Raw genomic sequence first — 21552 nt, forward strand, 5'->3', positions numbered from 1 at the left:
CTTTTTTGTTAGGTTACGGGGCGGGGAAGATAAGTTCTTTTTTCCCCCCTACTATGAGTTTTTAAATCTCAATTAGATTTTTTTTTTTTTTTTTTTGAGATGTAGTCTCACTTTGTCACCCAGGCTGGAGTACAGTGGAGTGATCTCGGCTCACTGCAACCTCAGCCTCCTGGGTTCAAGCAATTCTCCTGCCTCTGAGACTACAGGTGTGTACCACCACACCTAACTAATTTTTGTAGAGATGCGATTTCACAAAGCCTAGACTGCTCTCGAACTCCTGACCTTAAGTGATCTGCCCGCCTTGGCCTCCCAATGTGCTGGGATTACAGGCATTGAGCCCACCACGCCTGGCCTTCAATTAGATTTTCTGAATCAAACAGATTAAATGCAAGCCTGGATCTACCCTGTCACAGTTTCCAAACCTACTGGTGTCAACACTAAGGAAAGCAGGACTCTTTAGGAGCCGGGTTTTTTCATTGGTCTTAAATAGATCTCTGTTTGGATATATTTTTTTGTACATGCAACAAAGAACTACATATAGAAACAGTTCCAGGCACAACCAAGGCCTTCCCATCTGGGCACTGTCCCACAGTCCTGTTGGCCCTTGCCCTCAACCAGTTGTGTGAGTACATCTGCCATCTCTCCGGTTGTGGCATTGCATATGCATATCAGTACTAAGAATGTTCCAGGACCTTCCCTCCTTCACAGCTACGTTTTAGGGATACGAGTATTTAATTTATAATGAGGAAACAAGAACTCTGCTAGAGTTTCCCCTAACCCTAAAATGTTCATACTTTGAGAATAGTTGAATGGAAAACCTTAACTTAAGGAATTTTTTCTATCTTTTTTTCTATTCTGTCGTTTTGCAAATTAGCTGCATTTTCAAAACTTGCCACCCACAAACAGTGTGAAACACTAGTGTCTGCTGTTTCTATCAACAGACATAATTTGAAATCAGTTAAAACGACAAATAATATGTCCACTAATCAGCCAAACAGCTAAAGTAGACATCTTTGGTCCATTTTAATACCCGGATTTCTCTTCTCCAAAAATCAGACCAAATAAGAATCATATTTGAAGCTGAGTATTGTGGCTCACGCCTGTAATCCCAGCACTTTGGGAGGTCAAGATGGGCAGATCACCTGAGGTCAGGAGTTTGAGACCAGACTGACCAACATGGCAAAACCCCCGGTGCACTAAAAATACAAAAAAATTAGCCAGGCATAGTGGCATGCACTGTAGTCCAGCTACTTGGGAGGCTGAGGCACGAGAATCGCTTGAACCTGGCAGAGGTTGCAGTGAGCTGAGATGTGCCATTGCAGTCCAGCCTGGGGGAAAGAGTGAGAGTCCGTCTCAATTAAAAAAAAAAAAATCATATTTGGATCATTTTAGCTTTGACTTCAGATTAGGGCAGGCATCTTAAATGAAATGACTTCCAGGGACATTACTTAGTGCTAAGATCATAGGAAAATAATTTAACAAATACAGAACTAGACACATTCTATACTGCATATATCAACTAACTAGTTTATAAGCCTTGGTGTCCCAAGATTCATTTGTAATTGAATCAAAGAAAAGATTTGGGGATACAGGGAAGCAACTTATTTTTCATTTTATAAAATATACCAAAAAAAGGCTGGGTGTGGTGGCTCACGCCTGTAATCCCAGGACTTTGGGAGGCCAAGGCATGCAGATCTCAAAGTCAGGAGATCGAGATCATACTGGCCAACATGGTGAAACCATGTCTCTACTAAAAATACAAAAATCAGCTGGGTGTGGTGGTGCACGCCTGTAGTCCCAGCTACTCGGGAGGCTGAGGCAGGAAGATTGCTTGAACCCAGAAGGCAGAGGTTGCAGTGAGCCAAGACTGTGCCACTGAACTCCAGCCTCAGTGACAGAGCGAGAATCTGCCTCACACACACACACACACACACACACACACACACACATATATATACACCAAAATGATCAAAACCTGGTTTCCTAACTGAATTGAAAAGATGCCTTTAGCTTTGTGGGCCACTATCCCTTGTCCAGTTCTAACTGCCTTTTTCTCAACATGAACATATGTTTCCCTTAAAATTACTTCTTTTTTCCTACCCTGGTGTTATGCAAGATCCCTGCTTATTTTGGCGATGAAAACAAAATAAGAAGAGCCACCCAGAGTTCTCCATTCCAAAGAGAAGAGCTTCCCAAGAAAAGCAAAGTTTTGCTGTTGTATTTCCTTTCAGCACTGCTGAGAGCAGGCGGCATTCTTCAGTGCAGAAATTCAGTGCAGATGGGGGAGCTGGTCCTGAAATACCTATTAGAACCATGAACGGCAGGTGTGGGCAGGGACTACCGATAGGCTATAGGTTTGAAATCAATAAAGTTTTGTAAAAAAAAAAAAAAAAAAAAAAAAAAAAAAAAAAAAAAAAAGAGGAGTGAGGTGGTTAAGTAGGCCCAATATGCAATGAGAGAAAGTGCTTTTCAAGCACAAAATATAAGGAAAGGAGAGGTTTGGTATTTCAGAGAAAGCCAAAGAAAAACTAAACTCTCAGACTGAGAAGGCAAACTTTGACTTTATTTCTATGATCAAAATCCTCACAAAAATGGCCATAGGCCTAGGTGAAAGCTTTAAAAATTTGGGAGGGGCAGGCATGCTTATGTAAGAAAAACAAAGAGCAGCTTGCATATAGGATATTGGTTTCAATGAGGAAAGGCGAATGCCAAGAACAGTATAAGAATTAAGCACTCACATAATAGATCACTGTGAGCAAAGCTCTCCTGCAGATGTTGGAGTTGGTGATCTAAGCCTCACACTTGGAAAGGTTGTGTGACTGGAGCCATGATATATAAAGTAAGACCCAAGCGCCAAAGTTTTGATTTAGCCAAGCAAACGTGGCTGTTTTTGTTGGGTGGAAGAGGCATTTTTTTCACTGAGCAAAGAATTACGGTAAACATCTGCTAACCATGACCACAGAAGAGGTGGTTGTTTTCATCCAAGGTTATTTTAAAGGAATAAATTTAATTAATACAACCACACAGTAATAGTATCCAACCTTATAATAAGTCTGCTTGCTTCTATCCACAGACCTATTCACTAAGGAAGCACCTAATCGAGAAAGTTTCCTAATGTTGCCTTTATGGCTTCTTGAGGACCACGGATGCGGGGTAAGACTTTTCCATCTCAAGGGATGCTTGAAAACCCAAGCAGGCTTCAGTTCTTATCTCATTCCTTAGGCAGTTTTTTTTCCAGAGGGTTCTCTTGCTCTATTAGCAAGACTTTATATAATACACATATTATTTAGGCAACTAAAGCCCCATTAAAAAAAATTAATCAGGCTGAGGCGGGTGGATCATGAGGTCAAGAGATAGAGACTATCCTGGCTAACATGGTGAAACCCGTCTCTACTAAAATTACAAAAATTAGCTGGGCGTGGTGGCACGCACCTGCCTCAGGGAGCCTGAGGCAGGAGAATCACTTGAACCCGGGACATGGAGGTTGCAGTTAGCCAAGATCGCACCACCATTGCACTCCAGCCTGGCAACACAGCAAGACTCCATCTCAAAAAAATTAATGTTCTAATAGGTTGAAAGCTTTACCTCACATATAAATGTCCCAGACCACATCTTTCTCTCAAACTGCTCCTTTGAAAGTAACTATAAGAATTAATAGAATCCAGAATGGTTTGGGTTTTAAAAAATTCCTTATTTGGTTCTTTCTTTAAGAAGGAATGGGGTGGTAGGGAAGCTAGTAGGAAGCTGAATTATTCAGGCTGACTGTCATTCAGATCCGTCAAATTACAGCTCAAAACATCACTTTACCTTTGAACAACCAGCCATACCTGCTCCAAAATGAGAGTCACCCATAATTATTATTAAATGTTCCTAATTAAGATAAAATAATCAAATTCATAAAAACCTCCACTTCCATTCTGACTTAAACAAACTTCTGCCTCTACCATCAATATCAGCAGAGCCAGAGCCTTCTAGATTTAGAAAAGCTGGTTTTGCATAAACTACATGCTAGCACTGAATAAAACTGAAGAACTAAGGTTTACTATTTCTGGCCTAGGGTCATGTCAATATCATCAATCAACAAGATACTGAGTTTGCTGAATGTAAAGAACAGAGTCGGCCGGGGGAGGTGGTTCATGCCTGTAATCCCAGCACTTTGGGAAGCCGAGGTGGGTGGATCACCTGAGGTCGGGGGTTCGAGACCAGCCTGACCAACATGGAGAAACCCCGTCTCTACTAAAAATACAAAATTAGCCAGGCGTGGTGACCCATGCCTGTAATTCCAGCTACTCAGGGGGCTGAGGCAAGAGAATCGCTTGAACATGGGAGGCGGAGGTTGCAGTGAGCAGAGATCGTGCCACCGAACTCCAGCCCAGCAACAAGAGCAAAACTCTGTCTCATAAAAAAAAAAAAGAACAGAGTTGTCCCTCATTATACACAGGGATACAGTCCAAGAGCCCCGGTGGATGCCCAAAACCATGATTAGTACTGAACCCTATACATATGATGTGTATTCCTATACATGTACACCTATGAAAAAGTTTAATTTATAAGTTAGGCACAGTAAGAGATTAATGATAACAAATAACATAGGACAATTTTAACAATACTGTAATAGAAGTTACGTGAATGTGGTCTCTCTCTCTCTAGCTATTTTCTTGTACTGTACTCACTTATTTTCAGACCATCGTTGACTGCTGGTAACTGAAATCACAGAAAGTGAAAACCATGGATAAGGGGAAACTACTGTATTTTCTCTCTTTGATTTATCTATTTCCCGTAGAACTAGAACACAGCAATTCATACAGGCCATACTTCAGTAAGCTTATTGAAAGAATAAATACTAAATTCATGAACTCCATTTATTCCAACAGTTGTAATATCAAACAGGGTCCCAGATGTTGGACCAGGCTAAGAGCAGCTTAGAAGCTTGGAGTGGGAGGCTGTTGGTGTTTCATCTTTTCCACCCACTAAGTCTTCAACAAATACCTATTAAACACCTCCCAGGTGCCAGTTGCTGTGTTCAGTGTGTGTGTGTGTGTGTGTGTGTGCGCGCGTGCGCACGCATATGCATGTGTGTATAAGTCACACATGCAGGTGTGTGTGTCAAGCAGAGGAGGGAGTAAAGGGGGAGGTGCTATCATTTGAATGTTACTGATACTAGACAGAATCTTGAGGGGTAATTAACACAGATTTTAGGGTTCACCGAGTCTGGAAAATTACTCTGTGTTTGTTTGTTCACCTTCCACAATGCTAACCGTTATGTGTGCTAAGAAAATAAAGAAGGTAGGCAGAGATGAACATGGAAGAAGCAAGCAAGTTTTTGATACCCCAACTTCCCTTAAGTGATGATGAACCATTAGACAAGAGACCGGACTACAGAGGCCGCAGTCTATTTAATAACCATCAATGCCTTCAGCTATAAAACAAAGCCAGCCTAATGTAGCCCACTAATTCTGCCCCAACACAGTCAAGTTTCACTTCTATAAGTAACTCCAACATCAGAGGCCACTGTGGTCAGAATTGGAATATAACCATGTGCCACTACACTAAATTATGCTTAAATAAAAATGCAATGCATCCATCATATTTGTATAATCAAGGTATAAAATCAGCTATAATTTCCAGGCCTTAAAAGAAAATTCCAAGATTTTATGTATATTCCTAGTGAAAGATAATGTGATGAATGTCACAATAAAAAAATAACTTCGTAGGAGGAAATAATTTTTATCCTTTTTAAATTTTCCTTATGAAATGCATCATTTTAACATAACGCACTTCAACAGTTACCCATAAATGTAAATTTGTTTTGATAAAATGAAGAGCCTTTTAATCCAAATTGCACAGTGATGCTTCTACACTGATCTGTTATAACTTAGTAATCAGAGTTAACAGACTGCCTAATTAACCAAGTCATCATTTGCCAAGATCCAAATATGGGATGAATTGTGGGCCAAGGAGAAAATATGATGGACATGAAAATTATTAATTCAGGGAAGCATTAAAAGCATGTGAAATTAAAGTTTTTTGCTAAATCTCACCATCTTTAATATCTTTAATTTTTAAGGTGTAAGTAACATGCAAAAATAAAAAAATATATTCCATCCAGGGCACATGGAAAAACATTTATATCAAGTAGCTAAATGGACATAATTAAATTTTAAGCTTTTGACAACCAATGAGGTATAAAAATCATAGATACCCTTTGATAACAAGTAATATTGACAGAGGGCTTACCAGGTGATAGAACCATATTTGGTGTTTCACATGCTCCAGATGTTTATTCTCTATATCCCTAACCCTTCAGGAGGTACTATTTTTATCCTCAGGTACCAGATGAGAAAACTGAGGTTCAAAGTATTCCTTTGCCCCCAAGAATGTATGAATAAACAAATAATATCCGATCCTTTCAAAATTATTAGGAAAGTGGTTGTTAAAATTCTGTAATTTAACTCACTGAAGTTTTTCCCAAGAAGGTTTCATCCATTCACTTATTACGTATTTATTAAGAAACAGGAGATGGGGGTGACTTGGAAGATGTCACATGGCTCACCTGTACAAAAATGTTTCATCATCAGGATATTATTCCCACCACTTACATTCTTTATGTGACCTAAAAGACATATGCATTTTGACTGGGCTAAGCTACTTTATAAGCCAATTTTCCTGGGTCATTCAAAAGCAAGTCTGAATGTTAATATAGGGTTTAATCCTACTAAGTCCACCAAAAAGACCGTCTTTCCCTTGGCTACTTGGCAACTCCTGTTGATCCTCTGAGGCATCATTCCTGCTATGAGGCCCTCCAATCTCCCTTCTCCAATCCCCTCCCCAATCAAAACGCACAATACACCAGTATTCTTGTAGCTTCTCTATCACCATATTATAACTGACTTTTCTGTCTACCTTGCACATGTAAGTATGTTAAAAGCAAGCATCTTGCCTTAGGACGACAAACTGTGGCCGATGGTAGGCGGACGGTTGGAGAGAAGAATGAATAGAAGGAAGGCAGGAAATGAATGAACTCTAGACTCCTCGAGGACAGAGGCACGGTAGCATTTCTGAGGCACAGCCCACTCTCAAGGTAGTAAATGTCATTGAAGATGTCAAGCATTAGGCAGACAACTTTCTGGGAAAACTCCCATAGATGACATTCAGTTGTGGGTTAGCTGAACCACATGATATTTAAAGGTTCCTTCCACCCTGTAATTCTATGTATTTGCTGTGTATCAAGTATAGTACCCGACGTGGTACATAAACATAGTTCACTTTCCCAGAGTTCTGTCTCCTTCTTCTGAAACCAGCACTCTTTTCACCTACTTCCCATTGTTTTGTGTAGGTCAAAGGCCATCCATGCCTTTAGAGATGGACACATGACCCATCCTAGGCCAAGCAGGACCTCCCACCTCCCCCAACTCACTCCTGCTCCAGCTCCAGTAAGTGTTTCACCGAAAGGCATGTGGCACACACCAGACCAATCACAGAAGCAGGAAGATCCAGATTCCGTGACAGCTGCTAGAACTCTTCAGAAAAGATCTTTTCTGCTGGAGTTGCTACAAAAACAGACTCATGAAAGGTTATCCTGCCACAACCAGGGAATCGCCTCCGTGAATGAATCCAACAGGGAGCACAGCACAGCCAGAAGACTGCCACCAAGACTTAATGGCATGATCGGAACCTCCTGCTCCAGATTTCCCTGGAGCTAGTTCCACAATCTGACTTTTCAACATTATGAGCCAATTAATTCCCCTTTATGACTAAGCTGGTCACTCAGAACCAACAAGACCTAAAATATGGTGAGCTCAGTATTTTAAGGCACCGACACTTTAGAAGTGGGCTGTCTGCTCTTTGTGTTAACAAGGCAATATGAACACTTCAAACCTTTTAAGTCAAAATTGCTTATTTGTGGTCTCTTGAAACTGGCATTTATACATTTCTTCAAGCCTAATATTTTACTAATATTTGAAGGTCAAAGTCCTTGGCATACAGCTTATAAACCTATAATTCTACTGACTAAGTAACCAAAGGTCTTCTACTCTGTTAGCCAATGTTACCTTTCAGTACCCCAGATTCACCCTGGTAAATAAAAAGCCTTCCAGGTGAATGTTTCCAAGAACTAAAAGAACATTCTGAACCTGCTTGCTGGGAAAATGCCCAGGTACAGGACCAAAGCTTTGGGAGGGAGACCCTCTCGCTTTTCACACAGGTGATTGAGCAGAACAAATCAATTATTAGGTGGTCAGAGGCTAATATGAAGTAAAATGAGGGCTAGAGAGATGAGGTTAATTAGAAAAATGTCCCAGAGAAAAATGACTCAAAGATCTAGAGAAAATGTCTTAACAGGCACATCCAACTGGAGATAGAAGAATGGCAATTAAGTGGTTGTCCTTGTTCCTAATCAAATTGGGACACACTTTTATTTCCCATAGCTCTTGTGTTAGCAAAAAGAAAGCATTTGAAGAAGTCTAGTAAGATCAAGCAGGGCCTATTAGATAGCATTGAAGTATAACAGCTCCACATGCAGTCCTAGAGTGAAAAGTTTATGTGAAAACAAAATAATGCCTGCAAGTCGATACCCCAAGAATATGTGTGCGTGAGGAAGACTGCATGGCATAGTGATTAAGAACCAGGGTACGGCTGGGTGTGGTCACTCATGCCTGTAATCTCAGCACTTTGGGAGGCTGAAGTGGGTGGATCACCTGAGGTCAGGAGTTCGAGACCAGCCTGGCCAACATGGCAAAATCCTGTCTCTACCAAAAATACAAAAATTAGCCAGGCATGGTGGCATGCATCTGTAGTCCCAGCTACTTGGGAGGCTGAGGCAGGAGAATCGCTGGAACCAGGGGGGTGGAGGTTGCAGTGAGCCGAGATTGCACCACTGCACTCCAACTTCAGCCTGGGCAACAGAGCGAGACTCCATCTCAAAAAAAAAAAAAAAAAAAAAAAACACACAACAGGGTACGAGGGGAAGGAATTTCTAGGTCCAGATCCTACTTTGCTCCATATAAGCAGAGGGCTCTGGGTGAGTCATTTAACTCACTATTCTTCAGCTTCCTCACCTGTAAAATGAATTTTTAGAATGATGATTACTTCACAGAGTTACTATGAGTTAATAAATATCAAAGGCTTAGCATCATGTCTGGCATACAGACAGTAAAGGTAGCTATTATAGGGTAGACCTTTCAAAAGCTAGAATGTTTCTCTTAAAAAACTGCTGTTTATTGAGATTTTTCAGGATTAGATTTTTCATGAGTTTAGAAAATTCTACTTCCACCTCTCCCTACTTTTTAAGCATGCAGAATATTGGTGACAGCATGAAATGCAAGTTCTTCTAGGTACATACATACAGATAAACCTAAGAAGGTCTAAGCACCAATTATTCTAGGAGTAGAATCCCAAAGAAACTGCCATGTTTAGGAAGTGAGTCAGGAGTGGGAGACTATTTTGCGTCACCATTAATGACTGGGGACAGATGTGGACAAAGACAGGACACAGGCTCTCCTGGTTGGAATACCCAGGGCAAAACCTTTACTGATCCCCTGGGAAAGCTGGCATTAAGAAATTCAGCCCTAGAGCATCTTAGTCAGAGTCACCTGGCACTGAGAGACTGCTGAACCAAATTGGACTCAGACGATGCAGCAAAATTTCAAAGCATTAAAGTAAAAACCCTCAGAAAGCTCCTAATCTTCCCCGCTGCTCCTCAGGCACCAGGGTATTGAGAAGAGGGCAGCACAAAGGCTGATCTAGGCCCTCAAGCATCCCGCGTAAACTGCCTGATCAAGTCTCATATTACACGGATCTGTTTCCCCTTTCACGAATTATTATTTTAGTTTCTGAAGTGATATTTGGAGACAGGGGTGTTATATATTTTTAGAGATGCAAAAAATCTGGGTGTTAGCCACTCTGAGGGTTATCATGAGTCTAACCAATGTTTTTTTTTTTCTGATTTATTCACTTACTTTGACTGAAACTTACTGGATTTCATCTTTTCCTTTCCTAAAAGGATATTAGTAACCACGTTTGATGCCTTAAACTATATTTTAATCATGTCCTTTTATTGTTAAGTTGCAAGAGTACAAGTTATGAATTAATAAAAGAAATGGCTATTTTAATTTCCTAGATAACCCTAGTTACTCCATAAGTCATGTAAATAAGAGTATATGATTTCATAGATTTCATTCTTGTCCTCTAGAAAGTCATGTGATACAGAGTGAGACAGGTCCCTCTCTCTGCTTCAGCTTTTACATAAAAAATTCACAATGAACAACAAATGTCAACCACTGACATGGTGGAACAATATAGCAAAAATAATAGATCATCTTCTTCAAGCAGGTGGAAGAAATTGGTGTTAATAATGAAAGACATTTATATCTAACTCCTTTCAGACTATATAGACTTTGGTTTTCTATCAAAAGAGAAGTGATGTGAATTTTCAGGACCGATACATCGAGTATATTTTTTTAAAAAAAAGAGAAGAGAATTGGGCTGGGTGCAGTGGCTCACGCCTGTAATCCCAGCACTTTGGGAGGCCGAGATGAGCGGATCACAAGATCAGGAGTTCAAAACCAGCCTAGCCAGCAAGGTGAAACCCCGTCTGTATTAAAAATACAAAAAAAAAAAAAAAAAAATACTAGGGAGGCTGAGGCAGGAGAATCGCTTGAACCCAGGAGCGGAGGTTATGGTGAGCTGAGATTGTGCCACTGAGCTCCAGCTTGGGTGACAGAGCGAGACTCCATCTCCAGAAAAAAAAAAGAGAGAGAGAGAGAAGAGAATTTAAGGAAATTTAAGATGCCCTCTATTGCAAGGCAGGAGATCAAACCAGCTCTGATTAACTTAAAGGCAAAACATATCCCCAGCAAGAAGGCGTACAGACACTGCAGCACCCCAAACTCTCAATTTCCATGGTTTTCTGGATGTGGGTCAGGCTCCAGACACTGAGCCATTGCAGCACTTGAGGTTTCTAGCATGTGCTACCTGAGACAGGTCATGAGCATACAACAGTCAACGCGTCAACAACAAATATAAAACAGACTATCTCACTGCTTGCTTATTTTGTACTTTTTGAAGTTAATTCAGCACATGAAACATGAGCAAATATAATCGGGAATCAAGGTTCTTTGCCATCTTTGCCACCTCTAAAATGAACACCACAAGAAAGCAGAAGATGAGTTTTATCAGTGGAGGTCCCCAAAGCCTTTGCTGATACCCTTAAATCAACAGCACTGTTATTCTGTTCCAGACGTTGTGCAAAGTGCTTTATACGTACCATCTAATTTAATCCTCGCAATAGCTCAGTGGCTAGGTAATGCTATTACCCCTGCCCCAGGCAAGTAAACTGAGTCTTAGAGAGAGAAAATAATTTGTCCAAAAAAAGAGCCACTGAATGAGAGTGTTGGGGTTTGAGCTTGGATCCCAACGTCCTTAATCAATTTGTACCACCCACAATATCCTTCAGGCTCAAATGGCAAATGATTCTGTCTTCATGGGGAAGATAATGTAAAACCCCTTCCGGATGGGACACGCAGAGTATGCAGTACATAGTGGGAACTTTCCAGAGAAAACCCAAGGGCAGTATTTTATTCCTACAATAAAGGTGATGTGTGTAGCTTTGTTCCTTCTCTTTCTCCCTCAACCAGATACAGTCCTCTTAGGTGCCATAAAAATACAGAAATTCACAGGGAAATCCCCAGACTCTGACTGATTCAACAAATACTGACTGCATGCATACCTACCGTATGTTAGGCACTGCTAGCCATGGAGAAGCCACACTGAATAAGACCTACTTCTTGCTTATAACCTGATAAACAGGTGAATTCATGAAGGGACAGGGCTGTAACATATGGAATAAACAAGAGGTTTGGATCAAGAAAAATAATAAAGGGGCTGTCCCCTTTCACGTAGGTGGTCAGCAAAAGCATGTTCAAGGGGTTGATTTTTGAACTGAACACTAAGGGATGAGAAGGAGTGAGTCCTGGGAGGCATGGAAGGTATCCCGTAATTCAGAGGCAAGGGAGTTTTTATGACATCTGAGAAGAGTAATGGGGTTTAAACAAAATATTGGAAACCACGCGGCAAAAGCTCAGTTTCCAAGAGTCTTTTGAACACGCCAGATCTTCAAGCCACTATCTCCACACAGTGAACATGATGGAAGCAAAGCCTATGTCAGGCAGACCCCTGATAAGTACTACTATAGGCTGGGGTCTGTTGCCCCAAAACCATCAATTCTGTGATATGGTGTCAATGTTAATGAATTATCACTGCAGGTTTGTTATTATAGGTGGTGTGACTCTTACCCGTCTCACCTAACAGGGCTCAAAAACTCAAGAGACAGCCAGGGTCACGTGGTTGGCACTGTTTTCAATCTGGGTACAAGTCACCAACTGACATTCTTTGCCACGGACCTGTGGCAGCTTCTGTGTGCAGATGACACAGTCCTTTGAGGGCCATTCCCAAGAGGATCTGTGGGGGACTAGGACCTGCTTTGCCGAGTCAGCACAGGGGCAGGGATGGGGGATGAGGTGGCAGAAGATCGACATCATGTAACATCAGCCTGCACGAGCGAAACCCTACAGTTTCAGATTATCATCAGCAATACCAACTTGAAAGCTGTTAGTGAATTCTGCTTGCGAGGCAGGACCACTGTCTGACTAAGTCAAAAAAAAAAAAAAAGGAATAAAAAAAGAACTGTATGCTTCTCAGGGGAAATCCTCAAAACAGGATCCAGAGACCTAAGCTCTGCTAACAGGGCTACAGCAGCTGTATACATAGCTGCACGTGTCCTTGCAGATGTGCAGCAGGACAAGCTCCCAAGGCTGTACTTGCATTTACAAGGGAATACCAGGTGAGGAGCAATGGACTGCGAAACATGCGTCATCTATCAGTAAAACAACGACCAGTGAACCAGCAACAGGACGGTACAAGCTTGTCAGAGACAGAGATTTCCACTCTATCACCTGGGGTGCCTAGTACAATGCTGGCATTTATGATGTACCAGGATCCGTGCTAAGCTCTTTACAAGCATCACCTCTCTAACTCTTCATAGTGTGCTGGCTTCTATTTTTATCCCCTTTTCCAGATAAGGAGGCCGTGGCACAGAAAGGTTAAGTAACTTGCCTAGGGTTGTTCAGCCAGGAAGTGGAAAAGGTGGAATCTGAGTCTAAGCCAATCTAACTTCAAAGCAGACACTCTTAACCATGCTGCTATCCCGTATCCACAGCAGGCATCCAAGGAGTTTCTGCGAATGCATCCATTACCCTAAGTTTTATGACTACTCGTCACAGGCCAGTATAGGCAGAGAATATATTATTAATACAAAGCATAGGGAAGTCTCATTCTATTCATTTTATGGGATAAAAAGTTTCACAAGAATCATGTACAGGCCAATTTGGGACAGAAAATTTGGACAGGAGTGGCTTACTTGTCCCGTGCACCCCACTCCCACGGTAAGCTTTCAGCAGAGATACAGGGAGCAACAAATCACAGAAAGGTAGGATGGAGAGTTCTGTCCCGTCCTTGAGTCTACATAAGAACAGAGGGACAATGCAAAGCTGTCAGCAATGTCCCCTGCCCATATAGGGGGAACAGAATTGGGTGTGAGTGCGTGCCGCTAAGACCTCATGCTAGTACTCAAGCCTTAATGAAATCTTACATCCACAGGAAGGAAAACCCACTAGACTAGCATATTCGAGAGTTTAAATTTTGCTTTATAGCTCTCTTAATAAAGAAATGTATTTCTCAGATTTGCCATGGCACTTTCAGTAAGAATATTGTGGTCTTAAAATATTTACTGAGCTGTATCTCTGCTGAGAATTAAACAGGCTAAAATTCTAACATGTAAAATTCAAACAAGGCACAGTCAACAGAAGGCATTCATTGAAGATAAATAAAAATTAAACATGTAAGCAAAATTGACAGCATGATTTCGTAAAAATAACCATAATGGTTGCTCAGTAAGCATTCACCTTTTCTTAGTACTAGAACCCAGAATTTACCTGGGACATCAAATTGTTCAAGTCTAAGGATGCATTTCCCAGATACCCTTATAGTTAGGGGTGGCTAATAGGATGTAAGCAGGCATCATTGGATAAGGCTACAGGGAAAGTGCTTTAAAAAGGCCTGCCTCAGCCAGGAAAACTACTTTTTGTCTTGGATGTAGAGGCAATGGCCTGAGAGCCAGCAGCCACCATGTGACCTTGAAGATGAAGGAACGCACTTGAATAAGCAGAGTAGAAAGATAGAAGACACAAACTGCTCTTCCCAGATGTTTTTACGACAGAATACTTAAATAATTTTTTATACTTATATCTCTCTTACTAGAAAACAATTCTTAACTAATATAATGATATGAAAACATATCTAAAGATGACACTACAATTTTCTCTGAGGGAAAAAAAAACTAGAAAATTCATGAATTGGGATTCTGATTAACCCTCTATTCCCAAAGCTGTTTGTTTAAGTATGACTTGCCTTCTTAATTAGTATTGCTAGCCCAGGGAAGCATATTTGCTGAGCCTGTCTCTCTGTTTTGACATGCAAGACTTGTGAAATTCAAACATACTTGTAGGCATCCAAAGCATTATTATTTATTAAGGCCTATATTAAAGGTGAGATCTTACAGCACTCTCAGATTCTGATGATTAAAGGAAATTTAATCGTTCTTCATTGGCATTTGATCTTTAGCCTACCATAATCTACCCGCATATCCCTTCATCCATATTTGATACTAAAAAGAAAGACATTTCAACAGCTTGTCCATCAACTGTAAAATAGAAGGAACATACAGACAAACCACATTACTCAGAAAATAAGAGAGCTTTCCCCCACATTCATTTCGCTCATGAAAGCCCAATGTGATTAAAAAGGTGAAGAAGTCATACTCCACAAGGTGAACCAGAATGACTGTAGAGCCGATCATCACATTCGTAAGGAGTTTCGAAATTTTCAAAGTGCTTTCACATGCATTATATCTTGTTTCATCCTTACAACACCATCTTTCAAGGTAGTAAGGGCAGGTATGTATTTTTTATTCCTGTTTCTCGCAGATAAATGGTTTGCTCAAGGTCAGACGGAGTGGTACCCAGCGAGGTGTCAGGTTTACAGGTCAAACGTCCGTTTTTGATGCATCCAATCAAGGGACAGCCTACTATAGTCTTCAGGCCAAATATGGCTTACTGTCTGTTTTTGTAAATAAAGTCTCACTGGAGCACAGTGACACCCCTTTGCTTGTATATTATCTATGGCTGCTTTTGTGCTCTAAAGGCAGAGTTGACTAGTTGCAAAAAAGACTGTATGGCTCATGAGGATGACAATATTTCCTATCTGGTCCCTTACAAATTTTACCAACCCCTGCGTTAGGTCACCTTCCCACAAATATGATCCCCGTTATGAACCCTATTCTTGAAAACCATAAAGCTATCATGGGGGGTAGCAGCATTCAAATGCCTGCTAGCTTCAGAATCAGGGCCTGATAATTAGAAAGGCCATTATCTTCTGCAGGATTACTGTATCGACCACTGGGTCCCCCGCAAAGGTAGATGGCAATTTTTAGGTGGTATACAGCATCAGTGGTGTCTGTCACTTACCCTGAAATTTTAACGTGTCTCACAGCCATAAAAAGCCTGGGGTCACTGGGAGGGGGCATGCATAATGCCACAGGACTGCAACACACAGAGGGAAGCTGAAAGCAAAAAGAAAAGAAGAGGTTAAGTGAAGGGGCAAATGGTGATGCTTCAAAAGCAACACAGACACACGAGCCTTTGGTATCCCTCATTTACACACCACATTTACCTTCAGTATATAATCATGTATCTAAGCATCTATTTTATCCTTTGCCTTCTAGAATCAGCATTTGACCTAGCTCACAACCTGAATTACAGGAGGAGGATGCAAAATGTTATGTAGGTGAGTAAAACTGTCACTCTTGAAGGCACTGACATCCACTTAGGAAGTTAAGTTCCTTTATCTTCCGTACCATAATTTCTATTTCTTTTCTTTTTTCTGAGACAGGGTCTTGCTCTGCCACCCAGGCTGGAGTGCAGGGCACATTCAGGGCTCACTGCAGCCTCAACTTCCCAGACTCAAGCGCTCCCAAGTACCTTGAACTATAGGTGTGCGCCACCATGCCCAAATAATTTTGGAATTGTAGTAGACAAGCTAAATTTTAGTAGGCCGGCTGGTCTCAAACTCCTGAGCTCAAGTGATACTCCTGCCTCAGCCTACAAAGTGCTGCAATTACAGGTGTGTGCCACTCCCAGAAATAATTTTCTGTCTTTCTTTTTTTTTTTTTTCCAGACAGAGTCTTGTTCTATCTCCAAGGCTAGAGGAGTGCAGTGGCATGATCTCGGCTCACTGCAACCTCCGCCTCCCAGTTTCAAGCGATTATCCTGCCGCAGCCTCCTGAGTAGCTGGGATTACAGGTGTCCGCCACCGTGTCTGGCTAATTTTTGTATTTTTAGTAGAGACAAGGTTTCACCATGTTGGCCAGGCTGGTCTCAAACTCCTGACCTCAAATGATCCATCCGCCTCGGCCTCTCAAAGTGCTGGGGTTACAGGCATGAGCCATCATGCTCAGCTTATAATTTCTTATTTCTCAAGATAAATTCTCATAATTACAGTGCTAATACATCCTGAGAAATAAGAAAAAGAAGATCCATAGGTCCAAATGATAATTTTGCCATGAGTTTTGATCTTTTAGCCTGTCTCAATGCACTCAGTAGAAGAGACAGGAGGAAGTAAGTACATACATGGACACAGGCGCCCTACTAGCGAAACATACAAGCTCTCTCTTGCCAGCCAAACAGAAAATCTTACTTGCCACAGTTAGCAACTCTTTTTTTTTCAGTTGCATTTCAAATGCAGAAGGAGACTGTGACACACCTTCTCATGGAAACAGTCACTCTGTTCATGTGCTGAGAATGCAAAGCTTTCATCGCTTGGTTAGGTTATTAGTAGAATATTTACCAAATCCAATTCCAAGTAAGTTGAAGTTGCTGACAGATAAGTCAACTCATCCTCAAGCACTTTCAGAAAGTTTTTGCGAATAGCTGTCAGTAGCAAGGTTTCACATGCCAGATCTTTTCTGCATAGATCCTTGAGATAATAATGCCATCTATATGGTCCTCAAGATTAAATAAAGGACTCTCACTAATACAAAAAAAAAAAAAAAAATGGAACTATAGAATGGGTAGAAAGCCTGAGCTTTCAGGGCACGTACATGTATGTCTGTGTGCAGTGTTCTCTTTCAATAGTAAATTCAGGCAATACTTTGTGAATTTACATGTTTTTAACCTACTCAGATGGAGAAGTTGAAACTAAAAAGGAGATGCACGAAGTTTTATGATTTGAATAGTCACCTGTCTCCGGAAACTATGTGGGTTGTCTGCCTACCAGAACTCAGAAGAGAGTTAAGAGATGGTGTTCCCAGTGGGTGTCTCTTCTAGATATGAGATAAACTCAGGCCAGATTTGTCCACACTATGTTTTCTAGGTATCTGGTGTCTAGTGTGCATAAACTCTTTGCACATGACTTTTGAATCTTCATTCTTATATGAGTTTAATGTGCTGTGTGGGCATTTTCCCTCTTGAGCAAGGGAGCTTAAGAGTATGATAAGAATGCATCAAAAATGTTTTTAAGATAATTTCAGTTGGTAAAGGCTGTAATCGTTCAAACTTAATTGGTGAATTCATTAATGAGCAACTGCCACTAAAAGAAAGATGACCATTGTCATCGACTTACCAGAGCAATGAGATAATGAAGTTAATTATATTGTTTTCAATGGATTTACACTGGCTGCCTTTTAGATTCTACATTTCCAAACATTTGTTCTGACACCCCATGTGTTTGGTCTCTTAACAAAAAACTATGAGCTGTGGACTCCTTAAGGAACAGTCGGCAGATCACAGCCTCACGTCAGGGCAATGCAATTGGAAAACTTTTCTCCCCTTTATTATCTACTTGTAAAATGTTATAAGCCTGTAAACTAGTTAATTTATGAGCCGTGTTAATAATTTGCTCACACTCGATTGCAGGTTTGGCAAACACAGTTTCCAAGGGATGTGGGAGGATAATTTGTAGGTCCGGCTTCTCTCCTAAGGGGACACTAACTAATTTGACACAGTAACATGACATTGATGGCGGGGCACACTAATGACCATTCTCCAAGACGGGGCTGTCAGCCTGTCGTTCCAGTGAGACGCCGGTCTGCTTTCACCGCTGCTCAGGACTGGATGCTCAACTAATTATTCAGACAGCGACATTAATGAGAGCCCTCATGTTTATTTTCAACAGACTAACCAGCGCTTAGCTTCCATTTGTCTGATATGGTCACTGATTAAAATGTGCTTCATGAATAGTAAATTTGAACTCTAATATAACAAAGAAGCACTGGAGAAAAATAAGGAACAGCTGACTGGAAAACCAACCTCGTCCAAGCAATTTGTTTTCTGCCCCATATATTGTCAAGGACAAAGTGACAGGTAGTGGGAAATGTCATGGAGTACCAAGAAAAGTGAGCGGAGTATTTTTAATTACACATGTCTGTGGACAAGTCTGACTTTTGACTAAGGCCCCTGGATCACAATATGGCCAAGAGCAGCTTCCATCTCAAACAAACTTCACTAACTGTATGATACTGAATGAAAATTTGTGTTTTATTATTTATTCATTTATTTATTTTTGAGATGGAGTCTCGCTCTGTCACCAGGCTGGAGTGCAATGGTGTGATCTCGGCTCACTGCAACCTCCACCTCCTGGGTTCAAGCAATTCTTCTGCCTCAGCCTCCCGAGCACCTGGGACTACAGGTGCCCACTGTAATGCCCAGCTAATTTTTTGTATTTTTAGTAGAGGCGGGGTTTTGCCGTGTTAGCCAGGATGGTCTGGATCTCCTGACCTTGTGATCCACCTGCTTCAGTCTCCCAAAGTGCCAGGATTACAGGCGTGAGCCACCGCGCCCAGCCCTATTATTTACTTTTTTGAGACAGGGTCTCACTCTGTTGCTCAGGCTGCAGTGCAGTGGCATGATCTCTGCTCTTTGCAGCCTCAATCTCCCAGGCTCAAGCCATCCTCCCACCTCAGCCTCCCAAGTAGCTGAGACTACAGGCAGGTGTCACTATGTAAGGCTAATTTTTGTATTTTTTGTAGAGACAGTGTCTCACTGTGCTGCCCAGGCTGGTCTGAAACTCCTGGCCTCAAGCAATCTGCCTGCCTTTGTCTCCCAAAGTGCTGGGACTACAGGCATAAGCCACCATGCCGAGCCTGAATGAAAATATTTAAAGTTAGTATTTTCCAGGAAATGACCAAAATTTGCTTATGTGTGTTTTTTGAACCTTACAAAAGTTTGATCTTTGATTAGTCTATAATATGATCTTCACAAACATTAATAAATGCTGTTGTATTTTTTCCAAATCTACTGTAAAACTATACTGCTGAGGGTGTTTTAAAAAGTGTTTTTTAATATCTTCTTTTATGTCTTGTTTCTAGTCTACTAAACCTTGTAATCAAGTTCTTTGTACTTTAAATTAAATTTCTATTTTGGTATGATAAATTTTGTCCTTCATTTTAGGGTGATTATAATCCTAAAATATTCATATAATCATGATGTAAATGAATAACTTTAAAAAAAAAGGTGTGTTTAGATCTATTAAAGGTGTTAAAAAATTGAAAAATTTTTCAATTTTTTATTGATATAATTCTGATATAATTCATTGTAAAATGTGCAATTCAAAATAAGTAACAGTGGTAGTATTTCAACAGATGTTCTATCTGCCATCACGGATAAAGAATTCTACTCAATATTGTATACAACTTCTTATTTTATAAAATAACAAAATAAATTTGAGTACACGTAGATCACTTTGGGAAGGAAAATGTCACTGCATGCAACATTTCTTAAGTATGTTTTCCTAAACTTACTCACTCTGAGATAGATCTGTCATTTTAGAATGCCAAAATGCCTAAATGGCACACAACATGTGGGAAGTAGATTCAGATTACAGGCTAATTTTTTAAATATATTTAAACAAGTAGGCAGATAAATTGTTCCAAACCAGCACGACTGTCTTTAAATGCTGCCCTTCCCAGGGGACTTGTTGGAGATAGGTTCTCAGATTATCAGCACCTCTGGGCAGTTTATGTATGGTAAACATTTGTCCTCCATAATAATACAAGAAAATGCGGTCAGTCTGTGGCAAAGACCAGCTAAACGTTCATCAAATCCATTTTTTTCTTGAACATACAGCTGGAATGCATTTCCCAGCATCACTTGTAGTTAGGTGGGGTCTGGTGACTGAGTTCTAACCAAACAGATGGAAGTGGGTATACACTACTTTCATTCAGATCTTGAAGCCTCTGGCACCCTGCCTAATGACTGCTTTCTTCCCTGGATTGTGGGCGCAGAGATCCAGTAGAGAACGCCTAGTTCCTGGAGATAGTGGAGTCACTGGATGGAATTCGCCTGGGTCCCTGAAAGACTACATGGAGCAGAGCCACCACCGCTCCTGTCCCCCTCAACCAGCACTAAGAGTGGGAGGTGCTCACCCATTAAACTGCACTGAGTTAAGCTCCCGAGCAGCTGGGACTACAGGCGCGTGCCATCACACCCGGCTAATTTCAAAAATTTCAAATTCTGGAATGTTGGTTACAGCTGCTAGTATCTCTTACCCAAATACATGGACCTTTCCAATTTCTCCCTGGCTTTTACTCGGGTCTCCAGGTAACCGTAAGCAGAAGCTCTGTCAATTTGGAACATTTTCTGAAAATATTTCATAGTTACGATTATTTGCTCCTCTAACTAAGCTAAGGGTAGTAAAAGGAAAGGGAACCAACAGCTAATGTATTCCCAAAATGTGTCAGGCATAGTTTTACTTACCTAACCTTCACGTAGCCCAGTAAGGAAGTTTGATTCCCACTTTACAGATAAGAATACTGAGCTTCTAAGAAGTGAAATAAAACCAAATGCCACAGAATATTGATCCAGTTGACAGTTTCCTAGTTGAATGCCTTTTGTTGTTGTTGTTGAATTGGCTTTTAATATCCAAACTTTACAGAAAATAATGTTTTATTTATTTCTAAATAAAACAGTTTTGTCTGCTGCTATTATAAAAGAAAAAATCCTATCACATCCTTCAAATTTAATGTAACATTTTTAACGAAATGGGTGAAGGTTAAGTGTCACATTGCAGTACAACTGGTAGAAACCTCCCTAGAGGTTTTGAAAACCCAGCCACAAAAGTGATGCGTTTCAGATGTTCTTCATGATTAAAAAAGAAGTCACATTTCAAACAAAATAAATGTTGAGATCATATTAACTGTTAAGTAATTGTTTTAAACATTTTTACATCCTTAACGTGATAGCTGTGTATATATAAGATATTTTACTATCTTTTAGTCATATTTTAGAAAAGAGTTGGTAAACTTTTTCTGTAAAGGAACACTTAGTGAATATTTTAGACTTTGGTGCCACAGCTCTCTATTGCAACTACTTAAGTACTATAGTAGAAAAGTAATCACATGTAAACAAGTGGGTGTTGTTGTGTTCTAATAAAACTTTATTTACACAA

The 21552-nt window shown here is 40.6% G+C and overlaps 1 protein-coding gene across 16 annotated transcripts in view; it reads right to left on the reverse strand.

Annotated features, from left to right (window-relative positions):
• FOXP1 (forkhead box P1) overlaps positions 1-21552 on the reverse strand; it is a 629627-nt gene that overhangs the window by 389185 nt on the left and 218890 nt on the right. For 13 of the 16 annotated variants that reach the window (XR_010155275.1, XM_054682054.1, XM_054682057.2 and 10 more), the window contains one exon: positions 15579-15673. The exons of 1 other annotated variant lie outside the window; for it this stretch is intronic. The gene's annotated coding sequence lies outside the window, so the exon portion shown is untranslated. Of the gene's footprint in view, positions 1-7417; positions 10589-15578; positions 15674-21552 lie in introns of those variants that run through there. 2 more of the 16 variants (XM_054682056.2, XM_054682066.2) reach the window with 2 other exon arrangements.

This window comes from Pan troglodytes, chromosome 2, assembly GCF_028858775.2.
Source record: "Pan troglodytes isolate AG18354 chromosome 2, NHGRI_mPanTro3-v2.0_pri, whole genome shotgun sequence".
NCBI lineage: Eukaryota > Metazoa > Chordata > Mammalia > Primates > Hominidae > Pan > Pan troglodytes.